The sequence below is a fragment of the Heterocephalus glaber genome, unplaced genomic scaffold (genome assembly GCF_053883595.1).
Source record: "Heterocephalus glaber isolate CG9 unplaced genomic scaffold, H.glaber_assembly_v1.0 deba00001072, whole genome shotgun sequence".
NCBI classification, from domain to species: Eukaryota; Metazoa; Chordata; class Mammalia; order Rodentia; family Bathyergidae; genus Heterocephalus; species Heterocephalus glaber.
The window spans coordinates 5014242-5021259 of NW_028258189.1; the positions used below are offsets into that span (position 1 = coordinate 5014242).

The 7018-nt window shown below is 42.0% G+C and overlaps 1 pseudogene; it reads left to right on the top strand.

Annotated features, from left to right (window-relative positions):
• The first annotated feature begins 345 nt into the window (after positions 1-345).
• On the top strand, positions 346-2014 carry LOC101701822 (suppressor of cytokine signaling 5-like; annotated as a pseudogene).
• The last annotated feature ends 5004 nt before the right edge of the window (positions 2015-7018 follow it).

The following is a 7018-nucleotide window of genomic DNA, read 5'->3' on the forward strand; positions in this document are numbered from 1 at the left end:
GGCGGTCGGAGGGGGGCTTGCCCTCTCGGTGGCTGCGCCGTGGGGCCCGTCCTGCCTGGCCGCAGGTGCCCTGGATGAGGTCGCCCGTGCGCCGTGGCTGGAGAGCATCCCCTCCATCGCCGGCTCGGCCCCCGGCGCCTCTTCTTGCCCGGTGCCCAGGCCCCCGGCGCAGTCCGCCTCCAGCCAGCGCCCCCCGCACCCCGCGCAGGCAGCTCCAGCCTCCTCGGGCCGGGATGGGCCGGCCGGGAAGAGGACAGGAACCCCCGGCCCCCCGGAGGCCCTGCACGCCGCGCTGCTCATAGTGGGAGCTGGTGCGTAGTAGGCTCCGCGGCGTTTCCGGAGAATTGCTTTTCTGGTCGGAGGAAGATCTAGTAATCAATGGATAAAATGGGAAAAATGTAGAATACCTTCAAGTACAAATGTCAGAATCTTTTCGGTCATGAAGGAGGAAGCCACAGTGACAATGTGGACATGAACTCCAACAGGTGTTTGCTGTCAAGGAGAAAAACATCAGTCTGGTAGACTCTGCTCCTCAGCAGCAAAGCAGTCCCTTAAGAGAAAATGTTCCCTCACAGCTGGGATGAAGTCCTTCAAAGAATTCTTCAAGGAGAAACCAAAACCGTGCTACTGAAATCCCTCAAATTGTTGAAATAAGCATCGAGAAGGATAACGATTCACGTGTCACCCCAGGAACAAGACTCGCACGAAGAGATTCCCACTCTCGACATGCCCCATGGGGTGGGAAGCAAAAGCATTCCTGTTCCACAAAGACCCAGGGTTCTTTGGACACTGATAAAAAGTTTGGCAGAGCTCGAAGTGGACTGCAAAGGCGAGAGAGGCGCTGTGGAGTGAGCTCAGTGCACGACATGGCCAGAGTTTCCCGCAGAACCGTTGGGAGCCGCTCTCTGAGACAGAGGCTACAGGACACCGTGGGCTTGTGTTTTCCCATGAGAACTTACACCAAGCAGTCAAAGCCCCTCTTTTCCAATAAAAGAAAAATACATCTTTCTGAGTTGATGCTCGAGAAATGCCCTTTTCCTGCTGGCTCAGATTTAGCCCAAAAATGGCATTTGATTAAACAGCATACAGCTCCTGCGAGCCCACATTCAACCTTTTCTGATACATTTGATCCGTCCTTGGATTCTACAGAAGATGAAGAAGACAGACTTAGAGAAGACGGCTTAGTATTGAAGAAGGGGTGGATCCCCCTCCCAATGCACAAATACATACGTTTGAAGCTCCTGCACAGGTTAATCCCTTATATAAACTGGGACCAAAGTTAGAGCCTGGAATGACAGAAATGAGTGGGGACAGTTCTGCTGTTCCACAGGCTACTTGTGACTCAGAAGAGGACACAGCCACCCTGTGTTTGCAGTCACGGAGGCAGAAGCAGCGCCAGGTGTCTGGAGACAGCCATGCTCATGTTAGCAGACAGGGAGCTTGGAAAGTCCATACACAGACTGATTATATACACTGCCTCGTGCCGGATTTACTTCAGATTACAGGGAATCCCTGTTACTGGGGAGTGATGGATCGGTATGAAGCAGAAGCCCTTCTGGAAGGGAAACCTGAAGGCACATTTTTGCTCAGGGACTCTGCACAAGACGACTACCTCTCCTCTGTGAGCTTCCGCGGCTACAACAGATCCCTGCATGCCCTAATTGAACAGTGGAATCACAACTTCAGTTTTGATGCCCACGACCCGTGTGTGTTTCACTCTTCCACGGTAACAGGACTTCTAGAACATTATAAAGACCCCAGTTCTTGCATGTTTTTTGAACCATTGCTTACTATATCTCTGAATAGGACCTTTCCTTTTAGCCTGCAGTACATCTGCCGTGCAGTCATCTGCAGGTGCACTACGTATAATGGAACTGATGGGCTCCCTCTACCGTCAGTGTTACAGGATTTTTTAAAGGAGTATCATTATAAACAGAAGGTCAGGGTTCGCTGGTTAGAAGGAGAACCAGTCAAGGCAAAGGAAACTCTTCTGTCCCCAAAGGGCATTAACTAGGCTTGCTTTCATGTGCATCAGTACACCTCTCAGAAGCACAGTATCAGTGCTAGGTTTTCTCACACAGTCTGTAAGTTTAGTTCTTAGTCTCTGTCAGATGCAGTCTGCTGTTACTCAGACAAACGTGGTGCTTACTGAAACAACAGGTGTTTAGTAACGCTATGAAAACATTTGCCGGTTTAGCTAACAGTTTGGTTTTCAATGGCTGGCTGTAGTAATTGAGTGAGGCAACTCTTGGGTATTTGCTATGAAGGATTCTATTTCTTACTAAAGAACAAATTACTAGTATTGGATGAGTATTTCAACAGTGTGACTAATGTTTGAAATTATTTTTTCTAAGAATTTTTCTATAACTTTCCAGAAGTGAGTGATGTTTGTAGTTACTATAAATCAAGCTTGGAAGTCCAAAAAAATAGAAGAGTGCCTTCCTTTTAGAGGAAAAAAAATAATGCAACTTTCTGGCCACAAGGGCATAGTGCAGTTCACTTGAGGGTTGATGTAGTTTATAGTCAGTCTCCTTTTCTCTTCTTTGAAAGGTACTGTTAATTAAACCAGGTTTTCTAAATAGTCATTCTTAAAATTTCAGACTTAACCAAGTTTAGTTGTAGAATTTTATTCAGAGGTCCTAGGTATTAATTTTTTCCAATGAACGCTTTAACTTAAAACTTACAACATTTGAAATAGCTGCTGGAGTTGCAGTCCTGTGTGTAATTTTTTTTTAAGTTAACACGTGCAGTCTAAACATTGTTTCATTAAAGTTGGATGTTTCCTGTGCTCAAGATGAGTTTGTGAACCATGAAGAAAATGAGACTAGAAATTGCCCCAACAAGTCAGACGAGCAGTAGTAACTACAGTGGTTGCTGGTGTTGAGATTATTGTTAAACTATAATTAATAATTTGGATGACAGTATTTATCTCTTTCTTGTAAACTCTTAGCTGAATTGTTTATAATTTATAGAACTTCGGTGCAGTTAATTCTTCATGGAAAAACCTGAAACCTAAATTGCAGATTTAAAAGGTACTGTACAACCATTGTTACTGTAAATAACTTAGCACCTTTTTTTCAGAATAGTATGTAATACAGCTTTAGTGAGCGCTTTGGGAAGTATTACCAAGTTCTAGTGTTTGCGTAGTATTGAACTGAATCTTCAGTTCTGTCCTAGACATTTGCACTACGGTAGCCTGATCCATTCTTGTGTCCTTTGTTACTGTGCTCTGTGCCGCTGGCGAGTATCCTTCACTTCCTTACCAGTTGCTACAGAAGGTCATTTTCTATCCCTCTGGCTGTTGCCAAGGCTACAGCAGAGAAAAGCTGTATTTCTATGCAACACTAACCCTTTGACTGCTAATGTATGTTTCTGCTTGCTGTGCCTTGTTATGGCTGCTTTTTGTGTGCTAATAAAGTATGTTTGGTGTTCTCAAAAAAAAAAAAAAGAAGAAGAAGTGATGAAACAAGGAAGGAGAATCATTCCTCCAGGTATCACCCCAGTGGCCCATCTCTAACCAGACCTCATCTCCTAACAGCAAATTCAGCTGTGAAGTCCTGAGTGGATTCACCTACCAATGGCTCCAGCATGCACATGATCCAGCCACCTTCCAATAGCCCTCACTCTGCACAACATCCCAGTATATGAAGTTTTAACATGGTTTAACAGCTCAGGTTGCCTAAAACATACTTCGTTAGTGGATAATGAGATCAGTGCATGTCTGATCAGCCTGAATTTCTAATTCTTTCTCTCTCCTTTTGTCTCTCTCTGCCCCACTCCTCCCCCTTTGTCCCCTCCCACTTTTTCCCTCTCTGTCAATATCCTCACTAGTCACGTAAGATACAAAGCAAGGCCATCAATGGCGGCCTTCACCTGTGAGTTTCCAGGATAATTAACATGTGTGTGGCAGAATGGTAGAAAGTTACCTGACCAACTGTCTGAATTTCATGGCCCTGGGAAGCACCTGCCTCCTATCTTCTGCTGGACCAGGGTTTTCTGTGTCCAGGAAAGTGCAAGAAATCATTAAAATATGTTCCATGGGCCATTCTGGATGACTGAAAGAGATACGCTCCCAACATCAGTACTCTTTCAACATCATACTGTTGAAATTTCTGTATGTCTCACTTATTAGAAACGGTATTTCATAAATAGATAGATATGTAGATGTAGATATAGATATGGATATAGATGTATTGAAACTCCAGGACCTTCTTACTGAGATAAATCCCCAGTCATTTTCAATTTCTTTTTTTTAGTTTTGAGGCATGGTCTCTCTAACAGCTTCTAGGCTGTAAGATATGATCTTCCTGACCCAGCCTCCCAGAGTGCTGGCATTGCAAGTGTGTGCCATCGTGCAGGTGTGTGACGTTTTAAAACTAGCATTTGAAGACAAATTCAAAAATGACTTTTAGGCAAATTTTGTTTATTTATTCCCCAAGGTTATGAAAAACTTCAAGTGAAACTTGAGGCAACTTAGAGGATAGTGCAATAGAAAACTGCAGCTTTCCCAGTGTATAAACTAATGTAAGCCACATTCAAAGCACAGAATGTATGATTGCTAAACCTGCATTTAAAAGGCTAATTAACTGTGTGGCCTCTTAAGCTTGTTTTGATAATGACAAAAATTTGTATTTATTAAACTGCAGGCACTAAACTGTTTTCAGAATGCCCAATGTGTAACTATTAGGGTCCTCCTCTTCTTCCTCTTCCTCCTTCTTATTCTTATTCATTTATTTGTATTCTTCCCCTCCTCCTCTGTCTTTCTCTACTTCTCCTCCTCTTTTTCATTTTCCTGCTCATCCTCTTCTGTCTTGCTTCTCCTCTTCCTGTACTTCCCCCTTCTTCTGATTATTCCTCTAATTCCTCATCTTATCCTTCTCTTTGTCTTCTTCCACTTTCTGCTCTTTGTCATTCTGCTCCTTCTTCTAATTCCCATTCTTGGTCATTCTCTTCTCCTCTCTCTCCCTCTTTCCCTCCTTTCCATTTCCTTCCCCTTGTCCTCCTTACAGTTCTTGGACTCAGCCCAGGCCCTCCCTCAAGCTCATGATGAAGTTACAATATTTTTCTTTAAAACAATAATATTTTGTATAATAAAGAGCACTGGTCTTCTGTGGATTAGAAAGGGAAAAGGTACAGAGATATTTTCCTATTTCTGTGTAACAAAATTTTGAATTAGAAAAAATAAAACATGGATATTTTAATTATCCAATGTGCAATCAATTGCCAGAAACTACCTGTATTTGAGGGCCCTTAGTAGGATCCTAAATGGTGCATGGATAACATTTCTGAACTCATTGATTAGACCTTCACTGTGTATGTGTTCTTGGATTATTGAATTTTATTATGAATTTCACTTGATCTGGTGATTGAATGCCAGTACCTATTTCCCCAATCAATGCCCAGTTTTAAGTATTTAAATGATTTACATAAGCAGAAGACATTTAGAATGGTTAAGAAATGTGGAAAAAGAATGTCTGAAATCCCCCTGACTTCTCTCTTTGCAAACAGACAAGGAAACACGAGGCAACTCTGAAAAACTTACAATTCAGAACAAGCCTGATGGGTTAAGGGGTTTGATATTCTGGTTAGAACCTCAGTTTAAAACAATGAGGAAAACATAAATCAAATGAAGACTTGGATACTAAACATTTTCCTGTTCTTAGCTACTCACTAGTCACCTGCCAGCCCAATCTGTAAGTTCCCGTTACTAGAAGGAGATGAGAAGAAAAATACCGCTGCCACAAGAAGTGAGATTTGGGATCGCGAAGTGAACGGAGGTGATTTGGGGATGACAGCCTCATTTTTCTGGGCATAAGTCTGACTCCTTGCTCGAGCCTTTCTTTACGGGAACTTCATAAATGTCCATCTGCCTTTCGCACAAATCGGAGTTGGATTTCTGCATATTTTAGGTACGTTTCAAGCAGGTAATGACCATGTAATATTCCTCTGTATTCAATTAATTTCCTTCTTCCACTTGGTAGATTTTATTTATTGGTGTTTGCTGTACTTCTTTGGGGGAAATCTATCTCTCTACCTATCTATCTATCATCTATCTTAGATACTGAGGGACATCCAATCTTCATCATTTTTAATCCCTGTACCTCCTGCTTTTTTCACACCCCTCCCCATACTCCTTTATTTTTCTTCTCAATTTCCACTATGTCTCCCTTTTTGCCTCTGATCATTTCTCCTCTGCTTGGCTCTTTTATTTATTTGTTTTTCTTTTTGTATAGAAGAGAAACGATGTTCTATTTAACTTCCTATGTCTTATTTCTTTTCTTTTTTTGCTTAAATTCTTTTATTGGTACATATTAGGTATACAATACATTCACATTTATCATTGGGTGCTTGTACTTGTACATGATGCATCTTGGTTCTTATTTTTTCCCCATTACCTGTGCACCCTTCACCCCCTCCACACTTCTCTATTTACAAAGACTTTGTTTCCATTTTTTTCTTTTCTCATAATTTTTCCTTTCCCTTCTTTCGTTTCCCCTTCCCCTGCAACTTCCCCTACCCCTTTGGACCTTTTCTTCCTATTTCAAATTATGAATTATTCATTTTAATCATTTTAGTCCTTATTTACACTTTCAGTTTCCCACACCCCAGAAACTATCTGGTATTTACACATGTGTGTCCTATTTATTTCCCTGAAGAGTATAACCTCAATGTGGATCCATTCAGCTATAACTCTCTCTACTCTCTGGTTCTTTATGTCTGAGTAGTATTACATTTTATATAAAAAAAAAAAACACATCTTCTTTATCTGGTTTCCAGCTGATGGGCCCTTGGGCTGTTTCCAAGCTTTAGCTATTACAAACTGTGCTGCTGTGAACATGGGTGCACATATATCACTGTGGTATGATTCTTTTAATTCTTTTGGAAAGATACCCAGCAAGGGAATAGATGGGTCAAATGGAACCTCTAGACCTAGTTCTTTGAGGTATCTCCATACTGATTTCCACAATGGTTGCAACAGTCTGCACTCCCACCAGCAGTGGAGAAGGGTTCCTTTCTC